The sequence below is a fragment of the Schistocerca piceifrons genome, chromosome 4 (genome assembly GCF_021461385.2).
Source record: "Schistocerca piceifrons isolate TAMUIC-IGC-003096 chromosome 4, iqSchPice1.1, whole genome shotgun sequence".
NCBI lineage: Eukaryota > Metazoa > Arthropoda > Insecta > Orthoptera > Acrididae > Schistocerca > Schistocerca piceifrons.
In genome coordinates this window covers 760,117,620-760,137,690 of record NC_060141.1, presented here as the reverse complement: position 1 = coordinate 760,137,690, position 20,071 = coordinate 760,117,620, and positions in this window count along the sequence as shown.

The window sequence follows — 20,071 nt, the reverse complement described above, 5'->3', positions numbered from 1 at the left end:
CGACTTACGTGGTGGGCCTTAATAAAAATGATATTTCATTTAATTGTTCTGTGACGGACATGGGTTGGCGTTCCATTGTGGCGCTGTGTTTTACTGCCACTGTGGTGTCGGTTCATTACAACCACGCCACTGGTTTCGGTTGTTCCCCCATTGCAGATTATATCCATTACTCATGCGTCCATCATGATGTCTCTTTCGATTTTGACGATTATAACCGTTGCCGTTATAACCATTGCCATTGTTTGTGCCTCGATTCTGTTGCCGGTGCTCTTGCCTATTCCCGTTACCATTTGGTACTGAGTTACTACCGTTACTGTGGCTGCTATTGTAATCGGCTTTTTGTTGATTACAGCCTGCATGGTTCCACTTGTTTGCGGTTTTCATATCTTCGATCAATAAGTCAACAGAATCCACTATTTCCATGAATTGTTCTATATCGTATTCCGGCAAATTGATGAAATATCTTTTAATTTCACTGGGCAACTTCATTTTTATTAATCTGATTATGTCACGATCGGACATTGGCTCGTCCCACTACCTGGGTTTGTTTATATACTTTTCAAAATATTTGCGTAACGTTCCCACCTTAGGATTGTACATTTCTGGACTGTACAACTCCTTTCGTAGTCTTTCTGGGACGCTATTGGACCAGAATTTTTGCAAGAAAGCACCTTCAAACTGTTGCATCGTTAGACATTTTTCGGACACGTCGGTGGCCCACAGTGCCGCGTCACCTTGAATAAAGGAGACCACGAACTTTATTCTTTGTCTTTCCATCCATGTCCTGGGAAACACGTTTCTGAAGCTCTTAATAAATACCACAGGGTGGACATTTCGTTTTTCGCTATTGAAGGGTTGCAATGTCCTGTGTTTTATTACATTGTCCCCTTTTTTGCACATCTGATTGCTACATTCTGTGACATTCATTACTTCGTGATGTGCGCTGCACGGTATCGCATGTTGTTCGTGCTCATAATTCACATTAGGTTGCGGATGCGCACTCGCACCCTGCATACCGTCAGCGTTATTATAGTAATCAGTACGCGGATTCATTATCTGTCAGCCACTGTTTACATTGCTTTCCAACACAGTCAGTATCCGTGCGACCTCCTGTTGCCAATTTGGCAACTCCGCTGTCACACGGGAATTGATCTGTGTTAATTCGGCATGTAGTGCGGCAGCGCAAGCGTCAATATTTACACTCGTGGCCGCAGTCGCTTGTTCTACAGCTGTTTTTGCGTCGCTTTCAATGTTTGCAGATATCTCGCGATCCTTTACTTCTAGCCATTCATTAAATTCTTTGTCGACTTTTTGAGCTTGTACTTCCAAATATGTATCAATAGTTTTCCGTGCATCTATCTCCACATTATCCACGCGGGTGGTAAAAGTCTGGATGTTGTCTTCAAGCCTAGCCTGCGATATCTGTAATTTTTGCATCTCGCCGGCTAAGCTTTGCACAAGATCGGGTATTTCTTTGCAAGCGTCCCACATCTCGGCAAGTTTGCTTTGGATACTGTCTAGCTTCGCTTCACTGCGCTGCTCTTGCTCACTGAGCTTTTGCGTAAATTCTTTCCCTTGGTCATGTAGCATTTGCGTTAATTTTTTCTCCTGCTCATGTAGCATCTGAGCCAGTTTTTCGCCTCGTTATTTTTCCATCTGTTCTGACACTCTTACCCTTTCTTTCTGTTCTCTTTGTTGCTCTTGCTCATAGAGCATCTGAGCCAGTTTTTCGTCTCTTTGTTTTTCCCTCTGTTCTAACATTCTTTCTTTTTCCCTTTCTTTCTGTTCTCTTTGTTGCTCTTGCTCACAGAGCATCTGAGCCTGTTTCTGATCTCTCTCCCTATCTCTTTCTTCTAACCTGCGCAGAAATTCTGCAAATGGGTCTGCAATCGGTGAGCATACTGGTGCCCCGCTTAATCTAGCACTCGATTGGCCCCCCTGCCCCAGGCAGTGGAGTTGTTGTTATTCTATTTCCATTCTGCTGTGGAGCGTCATTCACCGTCCACAGATCCTCGCCCCCCGCTCCGGAAATTATGTTATCCGAGGCGGTGGCTTGGGATTCGTTTACGTTTTGCAACTGACCCTCACTTTCCATATTAACAAAATTTTGTTCGTACGGATGCTTTAGCTTGTCCTATCTTACCCATAATAAATTCACTTTAAGCCACTGACGAATCTTTAACACTGATACACACACGAATAATTATCCCCTCCAAAAATAAACACATAAATACACAAAACACCGAAGGTATCTCATGTGCACATGGGTTCGATATCCGCACAGAGCTACACAGGATACTTGCACAATAACTTTACTTATTTTTGTTTCTCGCAATCCTTTTTCTTTTCTACACTTTTTCTTCTCCAGATGTCCTCAGGGTGTAGTTTTGTTGTTGTACATGTAAAAGAATTCATATAAGCATTAATATTTTACAACAATTAGACACATACATAATTACATTCATTACATTAGGATGATACTGATCGGGCCCCAAAGTTACGGCGCCAATCTCGCGTCCGTCGGCCGTCGTAATTTAATATATTATTATTGTTATTATTATTTTTTGATTGTTGCCGACTTACGTGGTGGGCCTTAATAAAAATGATGTTTCATTTAATTTTGATTTACGATTAAATGCTTTCCTGAAGTTCTCCTTTTTAACAATATTAATCTCAAATTATTTGTTACGTTAATTAATGTTAGACTCGCTGAATCTTAAAACATGAGCATATAAGTTGAACATTGGAATAAAATTTTCATATCAATTTCTTCGGCTAGTCAGTTCACTTTAAAGCAAGAAATTTTTAGTTATTAATTACAATTGCGGCCCACACACGCGCGAGAGTATTTTTTCTTACCTCCGTTAACCATTGTATTGTAGTAGGAGTCCTGGCTCTGGCTGTTGGGTATGGTATTGAAAGTAAGAATCTTAAAGCTACGTATTTCTGCAACGTCGTGCGGCTGTGGAGAAAAATTAATATTATGTTAATGGCGGGCGAGTGTTTCGCTTCCGCAAATTTTTCATAAGTTAATATCGCCACGTAATGGCGTCGTTGGCTGCATCGGCCGCTGCGATTGTTGAACTGTAAATTACTTGAATGCAGGTTAATTCAAGGAAGGCGGACTTGAAATCGTGATCACCTCTTACAAATTAAAAGTGCGCAATAATATTAAGTCAATGTATTATCTGTTTAACTCATACAAATATGCTTACATTTGCCAGTACTCGAAAGATGTCCGTCTACACGCAATCAAGACAAGAGAAGAAGTGAAGACGACTAAAAAATTGGCAAAAGAGCGTATCTTGTCACCTCTTTAGATCATTTTGTCATAAATTATTTGTTTGCAATCGAAACTTACATAGAGAAATGATAAAAATACATATTATTCAATTTTTAGAAGTCTCTTCTTTATAAATACCGTTTTTAAGTCTTTTCGTAATATAGCACTGGGGACGCTATAATACCTGTGCTTTACTTGTTTGAGAATCTTGGCGTGGGATGCAGTACCTTCCAGAAGCGCTGATTGAAAATTCCTGCTGTACACGTATAAACGACAGTTGCATTGCTTGTATGAAATTCGTATGTGTTTGAATGTAAAGTTACTGTGATCTCTGTTCCGACATGTGCAAAGAGAATGATGGTGGGAAATGAAGACTGTTTCCGGTTGTAAGCGGGGTACTGACTCCCTGATTTTTACACCGGAAACCTCGATGTCAACATATGTCCAGTCGTAGGGGTATGAAATAATTTACGTGGTAATTTATGTCCAGTCATATGGAGGATATAGATTTATGTAGCAAATTGCATTTCCAGAACCACAGTCGTGATGAAGTGGTTGAGGAAATAGATTTATGTAGCAAATTGCATTTCCAGAACCACAGTCGTGATGAAGTGGTATTTCTGATACTTTGCTCATTGTCGAATACCATACAGGAATGGAACGAGGCTTGCCTTGTTTTGGACTACCTAGTTTCATATCTATTTGAGAGCAGCGGTGACGTCTCTCTCCCTCTCTTTCTCTCTCTGTGTGTGTGTGTGTGTGTGTGCATGTGTGTATGAGGGGGGGGGGGGGGCTTCCAGAAGCCTGTCTTTCGACTGTTAAGTATACTGACGTTCAATACATTTCCTGTCTTTATTTGGCTGAGAGAACAGTGATTGTGATGTTTGAATCAAGATAGTGAGACACCGCTGGATGAGACATTTGCTGGTTCTCTACACATGAGAAATACAGGGTTATTACAAATGATTAAAGCGATTTCACAGCTCTACAATAACTTTATTATTTGAGATATTTTCACAATGCTTTGCACACGCATACAACATCTCAAAAAGTTTTTTTAGGCATTCACAAATGTTCGATATGTGCCCCTTTAGTGATTCGGCAGACATCAAGCCGATAATCAAGTTCCTCCCACATTCGGCGCAGCATGTCCCCATCAATGAGTTCGAAAGCATCGTTGATGCGAGCTCGCAGTTCTGGCACGTTTCTTGGTAGAGGAGGTTTAAACACTGAATCTTTCACGTAACCCCACAAAAAGAAATCACATGGGGTTAAGTCGGGAGAGCGTGGAAACCATGACATGAATTGCTGATCATGATCTCCACCACGACCGATCCATCGGTTTTCCAATCTCCTGTTTAAGAAATGTCGAACATCATGATGGAAGTGCGGTGGAGCACCATCCTGTTGAAAGATGAAGTCGGCGCTGTCGGTCTCCAGTTGTGGCATGCGCCAATTTTCCAGCATGTCCAGATACACGTGTCCTGTAACGTTTTTTTCGCAGAAGAAAAAGGGGCCGTAAACTTTAAACCGTGAGGCATCCAGAAGCGTTAAACTGCGCATACCATCGCCGAATGGAGTTAGCAGTTGGTGGATCTTTGTTGAACTTCGTCCTGAAGTATCGTTGCACTGTTATGACTGATGTGAGTGCATTTCAAGCACGACATACGCTTTCTCGGCTCCTGTCGCCATTTTGTCTCACTGAGCTCTCGAGCGCTCTGGCGGCAGAAACCTGAAGTGCGGCTTCATCCGAACAAAAATTTATGAGTTTTTCTACGTATCTGTAGTGTGTCGTGACCATTTGTCAATGAATGGAGCTACAGTGAATTTATGAAATCGCTTCAATCATTTGTAATAGCCCTGTATATACGATTTGAGTGTTAAGACTTTAGATGACTTTGTAGAGTACAAGGATGATCTGGAATCTGCTTACATCATTGACATCAGTATTCATTATTTTGGAGTTTTCAGGTAAAAACTTCGCATACGAGAAAACTTTCTAGTTACTCAATCGTCTGCAGCACGTCTCAAGCTAAAGTTTCAGTTCTCTAGAGATACGAATTCCACTCTTTATCTTCTGAATTACTCTGTGAAGGGGTTCGGTAGCATACCGATATGTGATTGATATGGAGAAGGGTCGCATAAATGGTAAGATATTCATGTAAACCACGTGAAAATATATGAAATTCTGAGAATTTTCATGTGCTACTCGATGATTTCAGCATAAAAGTGTCACAAATATCGCCCTTTTTGCCGTGTAAACTCGAATATTGCAGCTGATATTGGTAAATTAATTCGCGGTTGACGAAGCAAATACCGTCTTTTTTGTGCATTATATCGCTTATTTGATTGTAATGTGGTTGACCCATGGCGTCACACTTGTTTGTCAGAATGTGAGAATTTCTCTCTCTCTCACCAAACCAGCAGGTCTTTGCACTGGTCTCGTGGTCTGTTTAAGGCGCCCCATTCAGCAGCAGACAGCGCCGATGACCGCTGGCACAGAGTGCAGAGGTCCTGTCCCAGTTCATAAAAGCATCCTTGGCTGCGGAATGCAGTATTCGAAACTCCTTCTGGATGGTGAAGCATGTTTCGTGATTATTATTAACAGGTTTTTTTCCTCCTGAATAGGACGGTGCATAGCACAACTTTGTATTCTTTCACAGTTTTCTCATCTGTAGGACTGTGCCATGAATTCCTTTGGCTTTTGAAATATGTGCTCTAACAGTGCATCGTGCACTGGAGGTGAGAAACATCGCACCTGGCCTAGCGCGGTGGAAGTGCCCGGAGCTGGGATTGGTAGCTGACGCACCGCTCAGTAAACGCAAGGCAGGGAAATAATTTGCGGTATCTCTGAAACATTCTTGCCCCTCCCCCCTGTGTTTGAGAGTGTAGTGTTTGGATTCTCGTGAATGTACAAAATAACTCTTATGAAATCGTAATAGGACTCTGTATGCTGCCTCACGTAGCAGCCGCTTGGTGCACAGCACCGAATGCCTCGCTATAGTTCTGCTAACAGCTGTCAGGTATCACGATGGTCAACAGTGAGTGCAGAGGCCCTGCAACAAGCCACAGTCGCCAGCAGAGCTCCGAATGAGCCACAGTTACAGTTCCGCCAGCAGCCCAGGATGTCACAGTGCACCATGCTGTGAGTTACATACTTGATTAGGAGCGTTATGTGTCGTAACTTTTACCCTCCGCTGGGCTGGAACTTGCTAATTTTCAAAGATTCTTCAGGTTGTTTTTATGTTCTGCAGCATATAGCTGCAATTTACATGTCCAATGCTGTTACTCTTTCTGTAGCTGATTTTTAGCATGGTGCTATTATCAGTGACAGATTAGTGTTGTATGATTTTTTAATGCATCTCAATTTCTGTATGTATACCAGCTTAGTGAGTTCGTTCAGTTATCGTTTGAGACTGAGTCTTTTTCCCACCAATTCACAAGTATGGAGCAGAGAGATTTATTTCGACTTGAAGGTGATGGGAGCATCCAATATAGAGTTAGTATTTATTTTGAGTCTACCTGCTACTAGTTTCGAGTGGTATTATGAATTTTTTCCAGCAGGATAACAACAGTTGTGTGACATTGTCAAATTCAAGCCATATTATGATTTTAGGCACAGATTGTATAGCACTATGAATATACAAGTTTAATTAGGAGCGATATTTACGTCAGTTTTCGACCAAAAATAAATAAAGTACGCTAATCAAACATTCCCCTTCAGCAGCTGGACAGAGACTGACTGTTTCCCACCATTTCCAGGAGAAGGGTGGTAGCGGGGTTGGGTGACATCATAGGAGTGGGACATGGATGTGGATGTTTTGTTAGTGGAGGTACCCCAATTGCCTTATACACTCCTAAAAAAGATAATTCTGCTCCATGATGTGCGCCATCCTGGATCCACCATCTTCGATAAATTTGAAACAATGCATGCTGTGCCAGAATACGCCTTTCCCCACTATGGTGGTACAGTAGCTAGTGGGGCGGCCTGTCACTTTATTATATAGTGTCCTATACCCGATTATTGTTTTTATTTATTTTCATTCATCTACCCACGTCTGTAGGAGACTACATAAGAAAGTTTCTTATGAAGATGGGGAATACAAGGACGTTATATTAATTGTAAAACATATAACCATGTTTCATAGCAACTGCCATACATTTACTACACAATGTATGTATGTATGGTATTATCAGGGATTGGAATCTCGTTAAATTCTCATATTCTTTAAATTCACTCTTATGTCAATTCTTATATTAATTCTTATACTTCATTCTTATGTTTATTGTTCAGGAAGATTTGGTGTATTCCGTTGGATGATACTGACCGTAGAAACACACAAAACATAGAAATTCCGAAAACTACGAGCATCATTGCAAGGAAAGTTTGCCTCTGAGACAATTTTTTCGAACGAATGTCACTCGGAAAGGAATTATCGTTAAGATTGCCGAGTATTTCACGGTTTGACAGTAATTTCGCGGCCAACCACATATAACGAATCACTGCTGAAAACTGGCGTTCGCAGTTGATCCTGATTCAAGATACACTACAGGAATTTTTTCACAGAAAACAATTTCAAATAATTTGCTCATTCATTGATTGTTATATTTGTAATTGATTCACCCAACACAGAAGTAGTAGGCGACTAAGTACAACGTTATTTCACTATAAATTGGAATGTATTTGAGTAATAATCTTCTATGGACATGGATAAATAAACGAAAAGCAAAATTGTTGTGTACATAGTTCCGCGTAGTCAGCGCGTACACAACTTTCCCACTAGAGCGCGCTCCGCTAAGCACAACAACGCAGGCGCAGCACTCGTCCATCTCCGCACTACGAGATGGTGCTGCCTTAGAGATGGACCAAATTCTGCTTCCGCCGATCCGCGTATTAATATGTAACGCAGCCAATGAGATTGCTGCTAACGTAGAACCTTTTCTCCTCGTGGATCACACTTGCGCAGTGATACCTGAACACACGAGGTATCATAACGAGTGTACAGACCTCCGATTAGTCAGTCTGTACCAGTCTGTATTAGTCTGTACCAGTCTATAGTCAAGTTTCAGTCTGTGCCTAATAAGATTACCATATTCCTGTACATAGCCATGAAGATAAATGTATAGACACTTTGTCAAGTATCAGAAATATGTGAGAATAAGATTAACATACCAAGACCAAAGGAACTTCCGATTGTCAATTGTAAACAGCATCCAGAATCAAGTTACATAATGTCTATGCTTTTTATTATTTTAATAAATGTGTGTGAAAATTAATCAAGTTCTGTTTAAAGTTGGTCACCATCAATCTGCCACTCTAAGCATGCAAGTGGCATTTCTATCGTCTGACCTAACGGCAGAAGATAAACACGCCAAGATAAGACCACGAGACATATTTATGACACTCGCCTACTCCGTTAGAGCGACAAGTCAAATAATCTGATGGTGTGTGTACCGAAGGTCTTACAGTACGCACACCACAAAAATAAACATTAATCATTTTGTTTCGAACATGGGTCGCAAAATTGTGAAGGTACGATGCTAAGCACTGCGGCACCACTGCAACAGAACAATTTTTCCCTCTAAAAAGCAAATAAAGGAACTAGAAAACTTTCTTATCCATGCTGTGGCTCGCGTTGGTGCTGTTTGTAGGTTTTCGCCCTCTGTTGGAGGCCAGATGGTATCGTTTAGTTGGCATGGTTGCGGTTGTTTGTCTTCTTCTCGTGTAGACTGACGCCACTCGGTTTCGCAAGCTTTGCCTGTCCGCTAGTGGCATCAGCGGCGGTTATAGGTATGTAATAACTGTTGCCCTATCTTTTGGGCGATGTCGTTGTTTTGCTGGGTCGTGTGAGTGGCGAGTTCGGTTGGGGACTGAGTAAAAGCCAGATCCACGCAGTGCACGAATATGCTGGGACTGCTGGCGGCATGTGTGGACTGCCGGATGGAAGGGCTGTGATCATGAGGGTGCACGACTTCGTCGTAAACTAGATCCAGCAAGCCTTAAGATGAGTGCATTTCAATCCAGATAGAGAAATCTCCATTATTGTGATATCCCACTAGTCTCCAATGACTTGGGTTCGTGTTGCTGCTCTTAGTGTCGCCGAGGCGAAGAGCAGCGAGTGGAATGCTTGGGGAAGGCGGATCTGATTATCTTTCCTCGACTTCTTATTACTGTTTACTGAGTTCAACTTGTTACAATTTACTAAGTTCAACCAGCGGTAATTTTTCTTGCCCGGTGGCCACTAACGCCCCAGTTACCTGCCCTGGGGGTTAGTGTATGTAGCGGCAGTGTACATTTCATTGCTTTGCCGTTGCTATCGGGTAAGGCTTGTGGCTTTGGCAGCTTTCTTGATTGTAGGCCGGTTGATTCCTCTACTCTGATGGTAATGATTCCTCTCTCATTCCGGGGGCTATAAGCACAGTATTCTGGACATAGTGCAGACCGCCTGTTCCGGCTTTGGCGTATTGTTCCATCACTGCATTTGGTTTATCAGACGTCAGGTAGCTTCAGCAAGATTATCATTAGTCATTCGTTAGACTGTCACTAGTCCGAGTTACCATCTTGTGGAGTGAATGCAACTCTTGGCTGCCTATATCATCGCTTGTGAAAGTGTTCGTTGCTGGACCTTCTCAGAGGTCGATTCCTGGAGCACCGTCTGGATCAGCTGCTTTTTTTAAAATTAAGTTTTGCTATTGTATTTGCTGTTTTAGAGCAGGTTTCAAATTTTTTTTTATATTATTGCCATTCCTAGCGTGTAAGGCATTTAGCCGTGACTGTGGTCATTTGCCTTAAAGTTCTAATTTGGTATTTGTATTTACGCAGTAAGCCTTTAAAACCCTCATTTACTGCCATTCCTGGCGTTTGATGCCGTCTGCTGTGTTTGTGGCGACTTGCCTTTAACGTTTCATTACCTGTAATTTGTAAGTTGCAGTGAGGTTTAAGCAATTCTTAATTTATTGCTATTTCTGGCGTGTAAGGCCTTCTGCCCAGATCACAGTGGGTTGCTTTTAAAACATTATCTGTTGTATCTGTATTTAATGGTGATTTGCGAGATTGTAACTTACTGAAAGCAGTATTATTTACACTGTTTTTTATTCCTTCATTAACAACGTGTGGTATTTTTTATTTATTGTTGACTCTGGAATTAGTGGTTTTAAATAAATTGTGTGTAATTGTTAAAGGCAACCAATAGTAAATGATTACGGTCCCGTCCACAATCGTAACCATATCCTACCTTCCCTTGACTACCACCAGGTACCACTTTCCTTCCCTCATTCCCTTTTCAAAGTACAATATAAACGCAAGAAGTGACAATGAACATCCTTGTGTTACACTTTTCGTGAACTGGTTTTGACTTCTTACACTAATCTGCGATTACACGTTATTAAAAATCACTTTGAAGAGGGCTAGTGAGTTAGTTATCCATATTTCTCTGTTATCGATACGATACTGCGTAAAAGAGGGGAAGTCTTTTATTTCATCACACACTGTAAAACACCTATCCATGTTTACGAAAACATTATATGCTTCTTGGTTTTCCTCTGTAACCTGACATTGAGGCAAAACTGTTTCTCTCTCTACTAAAATTGAAATTTGTCACAGACTCTACATTATTATTGTCATCCTCCTAATTGAGAATGCATTAAGAGCTCTCAATGCCTGATACAGTGTTTTTGTTGAAATCGCCATGATGTTCCATTTCGTGGTCTCAAATAAAACGTGATCATCGTTCTGTCCTTCAAATGGTGTAGGCATTTACCTATAGAAACTAGAGGCACAACACATACGTATATGTTGCGAGAAATATGTGCACCAAATGCAAATAAAATAACTTTAACTTGATAAATTGCAGGTGCAATAAATTTAAGTATTACTGCAAGCAAAAACTGATTTTTTTCAACCTCTGTGCTGTATTTGTCTTTGGCAGATGTTAAAAACAATGTATATGCAACTAACAACACATATGTTATGCAGTCATGTCCTATTTCTGCATAGTTCAAGTACTCCATTGGATATGAAGTTGTCATAATACGTAAATTAAAAGTGGCCAGCGTTTTATATTCTTTTACAAACAATGGCAAAGAAAATTAAATAAATTTAGTCTTCACTTAATTTCAGCTGTCCACATTCCTTAGTATTTCAGAAAAAATTTAGGTGCAGACCCCATGTAGTCTGATACTGCATTTAAAACTCGACCATCCACTGACATTCCTTTTTACAAAATTAGCTTGCCTCAGTGCCGTTATTGTTTAAAATAACAACTTATCATAGCATTAAAACTATAGGAAAAGGATATCTGGGTGACAACAAACAGCTACAGTAATTGGAAGAGCAAACAGGTTTAATTTCCCTTCCAAATAATAACTGATGTCAATTAACATCCTAAATGGCTGAACGGCATGTATTCCTGGTCTTTCTTTTGCTTTGTAACAGTTCATTATTACTGAATTTCAGAATGAATACTTACAAAGTATTTCACAATCAGCAACTTTCTCTCCTTACAACAGTCATGAGGAAAACAACCAACTTCCATTATCTTCTTTAAATTACAGGGCCACACTGATGTTCATGAGCATACCTCTCAAAATTGCTAGCCAATGATGTTTCACGTTTTACAAAAAAACCGAACAGTTCTTGCCTGCACATGTTGAAACTACCAAAAGTACTACCGTCTTTGTAGTTTCTTAAATAGCTGTAGAGTTTACTGTAGTTATCTAAAACAAGACTACCATTAGTTATAAAGACAGAATATGTTTCACATTTATGAAATGACAATATTTTTCTCAAAACATAGCCACAAATATATCTCTAGAGTATTTTCTTCTCCCAAGTCTAGAGGTTTGGCTAGAAAAAGCAGTACTTGGATGCTGTGTTTCATATAATAGCACAAAGGAGATGTGATATTTTGCATAACGTTAACCTCTAAAATTGCTTTCCTCCAATCCACTCTTTGACAACTACTATTGGCAAATAGATCAACTTACCCAGTGTAGCATTATTAAACGCACCAGTGAATTGCATTGGAGAGGGATTGTTGCAGATGCCTTCTTTATATCTGGTAACTGTAAAAAAATTCTCCAATCCATCTTGGTTTACCTTCTTCATTAACAGATATTTGTCAGATCCTGTTATGAGCTCATTTACCGCCAACTGCAATAAAGCGATGTTGGTTTGTAATCCTTTTTTGAATTCAATTCTTCCAGTATAATCTTCACCACTGGGTCAACAAAGTTCGGCCGGCCGGTGTGGCCGAGCGGTTCTAGGCGCTTCAGTCTGGAACCGCGTGACCACTACGGTCGCAGGTTCGAATCCTGCCTCGGACATGGATGTGTGTGATGTCCTTAGGTTAGTTAGGTTAAAGTAGTTCTACGTTCTAGGGGACTGATGACCTCAGATGTTGAGTCCCCTGGTCTCAATAAAACTGTCAAATGCTCAGAATTACTTTCTATACCATTTTTCAGAGATACTGGTCCTCTGAAGTTACAAAAGTAAAAGTGCCAAATAAAGAGTTCGTTTTTTTGCAAAAATTTGCATTGCAGACGTAAGCCTGCAAGATACAAGCACCTCAATAGCAGCTATTACTGTGTGGCTGTCCACACGTGCAGCAAAGCTAACACTCATTTTTGAGAACGGTGACAATTCAACAGCTTTCTTCGTCAACTTAGGTGCTAATATGAAACTGTGTTTACTATTACTCTCATGTCTTCCCAGGAAGCTATAGGAGAGCCACCACTTTCCGTTTTACGCAAAATTATTTCTGGTACTTTTCAAGCGATGAGGAAAGTCATAAAAGAAATAAACTTTTCTACCTCATAAGTCACGAAAGGTCTCTCCTCCCACACACTTAAACGTTTCGTCCACTGTTTCTTCCACTTACCTTTTAACGCTAATATCATCCTCTCTTAGCTTATGTTCTATTGAAAAAAATATTTTACTCAGCACGTCACCAGGCACACATTCATTACAAAATATATGATAGTGGTTGCCTAATAATGGTTGTCTAAATTTTGAAAACAAACCATTTATCATTACTACTCGAACAGTGTTGGAAATTTTTGGGGTTCGTGTGTCATTAAAATCTTCAAACCGAGTAACATTCTATGAAACATCATATGATAAATTTGACATTAATGGCATTTCATCCATACACTCATTTTTAAGTTTTTCACTTTGAAGAAAGTGTTTTTCACCTTGTCTTAAACAAATGAAAAATTTTTTTATCAATACAAAATTTTAGTTTTATACCTTCCACATACTTCTGAAAAGTTCTAACTAATGGAAGTTGAAAATATTGTGATAAATACTTATATGCAATCGTACTGCAATATAACATAGTCAAAGCAAAGGTCTTTATTTTATCATCAAGCCGAAGACCACGTTTTCCCTCAATAGGTACTCTAACTTGACTCAAAACAAGATGTAAGGCTTTCTTTGTAAGTAGCTGACGCGTTATGGTCTCACGTATCTTCCTGTCTTTAGGCACATTTTTTTTTGTTCAACTTTCTTCTTGCAGTTCTTGAGTGGAACTTATACATTTTAAACTTTCTGCACCCTTGATGCAAACAAACTATTTCAGCAGATTTATAATTCATTTGTTTTTTCAGGTGATCAATTATTCTATATAATTTAATTATTTGTTTCTCGCATGAACTAAGTGGCACAAATCAGCTAGTGCAGCCTCTGTATTTGAGTCTGCATTCAGAGCACTCACTGATGCAGTCGATTCATCTCTGTCAGTCGCATCCACAAAGCACAATGCTTTTGGCTTTTTATATACTGTCATAGCGCATCTGTTCGACAGTTTCCGTTTCAGCGAGATATCTGGAGGAGGGGGGGGGGGGGAGGGGGTGGTGGAATATCAAATAAAATTGACACTGCATTCCACAGTAATTTCTTCTTGCCTGCATTCAAGAAATGGCATGCCTCAGTAAGGAGAACACAAAGCCTAATATTCTTGTACACATACTGCGTATCCTTCTTCATAAGGTCGGCCCTTCTTGTATTTACAAGGCACTTCTTCCTCCTGGGGAGCGAAAATAAACAATAGCTCCACAAAGAAAGAAATCACAATGCATTTATAACTAATCACAAAACATTTTACACTATCCGTAAAACATTATAATAATCTTTTAGTTTATACCAACATAATATAGCCTATTGTAATCCAGAACGTTTCCTTGCTTTCATGAACTTAAAACATGCTAATGTTTTCAATTTCTTGGCTGCTTGTACATGACTATGTTAATTAATTGTAATTAATTATAACTACACATTTCCTTACCAAATCTAATAGGCAACCGCAAAAATGTACCGGTATGTACTCATACATTTCTGTGAAGTTGAAGTATGAAAGTAAGTAAGTCCTATTGAAAAAGTTTTCGGCTACTTATCTGCAACTGGGAAACTCCCGAGCATTTTTATAAGAGCCGAAGTTCTGAATACATTACAAATGAATGGAAATGTTAAACATTCTCTTACATGCTCAAAAGTATAACTAGCCATTCCTAAAATGAGCATTTGTTATTCATAACATTATCGACTTACCTCTCAGCATCCTTCGGAAATCGAAAAAGAAAATAGTTTTCTGGATTATATTTTTGACTGGTGCTACAATTTATGGCACCACAATAAGCGCCGAAATAAGATCGCATTTTAATGTGCTTCCCACAATATGTCCCGAAACATGTACACACTTTAATGTGCTTCTGCCCTCCACATACAAAAAGACGATCATGTCGCAGTATGTTATGTTTATACAGGCCAGCCCCTTGGCAGCGCTGCAGTAGCGTAGCTGCAGAATATCTCTGGACTTTTCGTGACTCACATGTTAATCTCTGGTACAACGGTACACTCGCCGCTGTGAGGGTCAGAACAGTTGTGAACGGAACCTCCGTGGGTCGGCTGTCCGCGGCCCATGGCCACGCTCTTTGTAAAACGGCAAATATGTGTATTTTGACTTCTACATAACAATCCAATTGTGAGTAATAAGTGATAATCTGAACTGTCATCATTCATTACAACCCGACTGGATTCGAACCATTCATGGTCGTCTGGTACGTTTAGCCTTACATTTTCTTCTGTGGACGCTAACATTTTGGTCCCTCCTGGCTGGACTCTGATGCATTCGACGAAGTAACGTGCAGTGGCAGGCATCCAACCGTGGAAGGTAGAGACGAGTTTCATCGAAGCAAAGCGGAGAGCGGCCAGCACCATCGACACGACGCGCCAAGCAGTTAATCACAGGGTCTGGCTATCCTGCTTCCTGTTCTTTCTGCTCACGGTAACTGCTGCTTCTGATGTTGCCTACCAAAGCCAGCTTTCTATGAGGTCTTCGAAGTTTTTCTTTTAAAAAATTAAAAAAAAGCAGCTTACAAGGTTTCGTCAGATGCTGGGCCTGCCTAGCATCAAGCGATCTACCATAAAACTGCCACCATTTAAAGGCGATATAACGCCATTCCAGAATTTTTACGACGCATTTGTGGGCCTCGTCGTAAGTAAGGAACTAGAGGATATTGCTAAGTAACATCATTTGCTGGGTTCATTAATAGGTGAAGAATCAGTGTAACTACTCATTTTCCAGTGACTAGAACTAACTTTAATGTTTTGTCTGTAACAGAAACAACAATCATTGATTGACTACATCGGTAGTTTTAACGAAACTTTACGTTACTGTCAATGAAAAAGCCATGTTCAATGGAACGTCGTGCAATGTTCAATGAGGCTTCAAGCAGTGTGCATGAGCTGGTAGCATTACAGCTAGATGTCTCTTTGCAAGACATAATTACATCACAGTTCCTTATAGAAAGGGTTGAACAGCCTATAAGACCAGAGTTTGATAACTATGTAGTGCCACAGGAGAATATTGAAAATCAGATGCAGTGACAAGATAAGGAATGCAGAAGTTCTCTGCAGAATTGGCGGGGAAAGGGAATGTATGGGAAAGTCTGACACAAAAATGGGATAGGATGTTAGGACATGTGAAAAGACATCACAGAAGAGCTTCCGTGGAACTACAGGCAGCTCCGGACAGTAGAAACTGTAGAGGAAGACAGATACTGGAATACATGCAACAAATAATTGAGGACGTAGTATGCAAGTGCTATTCTGAGATGAAGAGGATGGCACAGGAGAGGAATTTGTGGTGGGCCGTATCAGACAGTCAGAAGACTGATAACTGAAAAAAAAACAGCCAGTCACTGCAGAATGACTACAAGTAGATGGACAGCCAATAATAACAGAGGAAAAACCTCTGTTAAAAGTTTCGCATCAGCATTACACTACCATTCACTTTGCTTAGTAGTGTTTCGTGTGAGCGTAGATGTTTACTTTGTGCGCAGGCTATTACACTGTTGATGTTTATTTTGTTGTGTTCTGATGGTACATGGCACACAGTGCAATGTATGAGTACAAATAATTTCATTTATTAACAAGACACATTCTCTGGCATTTTACTATTCACTCAGCTTCATAGGTTTATGACCATCTTTTACTCACTTCACAAAATAAATGTCACAGTATCAACATGCGTTATACATAGTGGGTATCCTGCAATTTGTATCTGAGATGCACCTTTGCACTCAGAGAAAACAATCATATATCCTCCCACAAAAAGCAGTTTAATGATTATTAACATAAATATGTGGACTGGTATTGTAATAAAGTACTCAAACGCATTTTGAATTAAAATTAGTTTCATTGTGTTATAAATTATTCAGAGCTACAGAGAACGATGCTTACATAACAAGATCAGGATGGTAAAAGATAAAAGCAAACATCTAGGCATCTAGTAGCTGCCCTTGAACATACCGAATGCAGCACAATCGTTTATTTGTACAGGGAGTAAAAATATTAATATATGGACTAATTGGCTTTCAATAGAAACATCAACTTTATGTTCCTCTGCGGAAACATTCACAAAATTTTACAGAAACAAATGGTGAATGGGTCTCACATATCCTCTGTAAAAGGTGAAGAAGAATTTCTGGGTCTGTTGAATGGGATGAACAGTCTAATGGCTACTGAATATGGACTGAAGAAGAATTTAATGAGAAGTAGCAGAAAATACAAAAGCGAGAAACTCAGTATCAGGATTGGAGATCACAAAGTAGATGAAGTTAAGGAACTCTGCTAACTAAGCAGAAAAATAACCCATGATGGACGGAGAAAGGAGAATATAAAAACACAGATTGTCACTGGCAAAAAGGACATTCCTGGCCAAGAGAAGTCTACTAGTTTCAGACATTGGTCTTAATGTAAGGAAGACGTTTCTGAGAATGTACGTTTTGAGCACAGCTTTGTGCGGTAGTGAAACATGTACTGCTGGAAAACCAGAACAGAAGAGAATCGAACCATTTCAGATGTGGTGCTACAGACGAATGTTGAAAATTAGGTAGTCTGATAAGGTAAAGAATGAGGAGGTTATAGGCAGAATCAGAGATGAAAGGAATATGTGGAAAACGCTGACAATGAGAAGGGACATGATGGTAGAACAGCTGTGAAGACATAAGGGGATAACTTCCATAGTACTAGAGGGAGCTGTACAGGAAAAAATTACGAGAAGAGACAGACTAGAATACACCAGCCGGGTGGGTACGCCTTGGTAAAGTGTTGTTCTGTACTATCAGAACCACAAGACCGCCGCAGCACGGAAGAAGGTGCTGGTCCTCCACTCGAAACTTCTCGGTGGACGGAAAGCTATGTGGGAACCAAAGTCAAGGAGTTCTTACATAACTGGATTTTATAGTGAGTCTCCGGTCTTGCAATCGCAGGAGGGTGAGTGGGTGACGTCTGTTTACTTGTATCTTTCAGTGGCGCCTGTAGCTCCGCCTGGTTGAATAGCGAGAACTGACTTTTGTAATTTGAGTGCATTTCTTAAGGGAGCGTTGTCTTTGTTCTTGTATACTGCATAAGAGAAAAAACACTAATGTACAGATGTTAAATTGCAGATCTGTTATTCAATGATTAAGGTTCAAAAATGGCTCTGAGCACTATGGGACTTAACTTCTGAGGTCATCAGTCCCTTAGAACTTAGAACTACTTAAACCTAACTAACCTAAGGACATCACACACATCCGTGCCTGAGGCAGGATTCGAACCTGCGACCGTAGCGGTCGCGCGGTTCCAGAATGTAGCGCCTAGAACCGCACGGCCATTCCGGCCGGCAAAGATTAAGGTATTGAGGAAAATTTTACTGTGTGCCCATCTTTAATAGCGCAGACGTTTCTTTTGGACTTAAGTTCAGTACTGTTACATTTCAATTAACACTGACCAAGATTGTTTCCCCCTCTTTTTTTTAATTTTTGCACCAGCTGACAAAATAGAATAAAGGTCATGAAGTTAGGTCGAGCGTTAACACCATTCTAATAACTGATGTTCTGTAAATTTTTGGTATAGGCGAGAGTGTAAATAGTACCTTGTTTCTGTTTTAGACTAATTGCTTTTCTAAGGTTGTTCCATCGTTACCCGCCCAAAGGGCGGCTGCTGTCGGCGCCATGTTTATCGGGCTGATGGTACCTTTTTGTGATTAGAGAACTGGTCTGAATTGTAGAATGTTTTGATTGTTTGTTGCATATCTTTAATTACAATAAAAGTCAATCTGTAAAACTTATGGCCACCGGAAATCAATTAGCTTCTAAATTTGAACTTTAATTGTCCTTCCTACTCTCCTCGTATTATTTCGCTTTTTTTTTTAAATGACTGCTAGTGATGCTTAAATACTGCAGGAGATTGCCACACCTCGGTAGACGTGGCGCTACCAGCATTCGACCGTATGTTCGACCTGAAGATGGCCTCTGCGATATGCTGAAACCGGTCGGCACTAAATAAATAAAAAATCGCGATTCAGGCTGTTTTCTTAAAACTGAGTACAGTTTTCTGTTGATGTAGGTATCACAGACACTCACAGCCATTGGACTGTACAGAAGTGTTCTTCAATAAATGGAACTGCAATCATTATATTGTACTGGAGTATCTGCAAATTATTTCTGTCTACATTTTATTCGAAATAACGAAAATGTCACCTTTACAGCTTTGCCGCATTTGACATTTAGACACTCAAAAGACAACAAGTGTGTTGGCGATTGTTTCAATTTAATTATTGTGCAAATTGCATCACTAGATTTACCTTATTAAATAAAACGATCGCAAAACAAACGGTAAGTGATTTTTGTAGTGCATTTAGTGACCTATTCAGTGTATGTATCGTTTTTGTTGGAAATTTCGTGTAAATTGTTTCTACGTGTTAAATGAAAAATGGCATGGTGGGGTAAATTCGACCGCTAAATGATGGGGTAAATCCGACCGCATATTTTTTATCGTTTATGTGTTGGAATTATTCATTTATGTAAAAAAGTGAATTTTTGTTTATTTTTAGGAAAATGGTACGAAATTACAGACGGAAAATGACAAAACGCAATGAAAACGATATGCACCGAGCAGTTACTGCAATGCAAATGGGAATGTCTTTACTAGCTGTCGCTCGTGATTTTAACATTCCGAGATCGACATTGCTGTTGCACTGCCTTGCAATGAAATCATCTTTCTTTTTTCTATTAAAATTTACATTCATTTAACTTTCAGTACATTTAGTACATTAAACTTTGTTATGTTTTTGAATAAATTTTGTTCATTTATATAAAAAATGTAATTGCTTATAATTATTTCCCAAAAAACCGTTTATTTATAACTACTTCTGTGCAAAATCAGCCAAACAAATAAGGGGATTTACCCCACCATTTTTGCAAATGGTAAAAATTGACGTTTCTTGAAACATGGATATCTCAAAAACT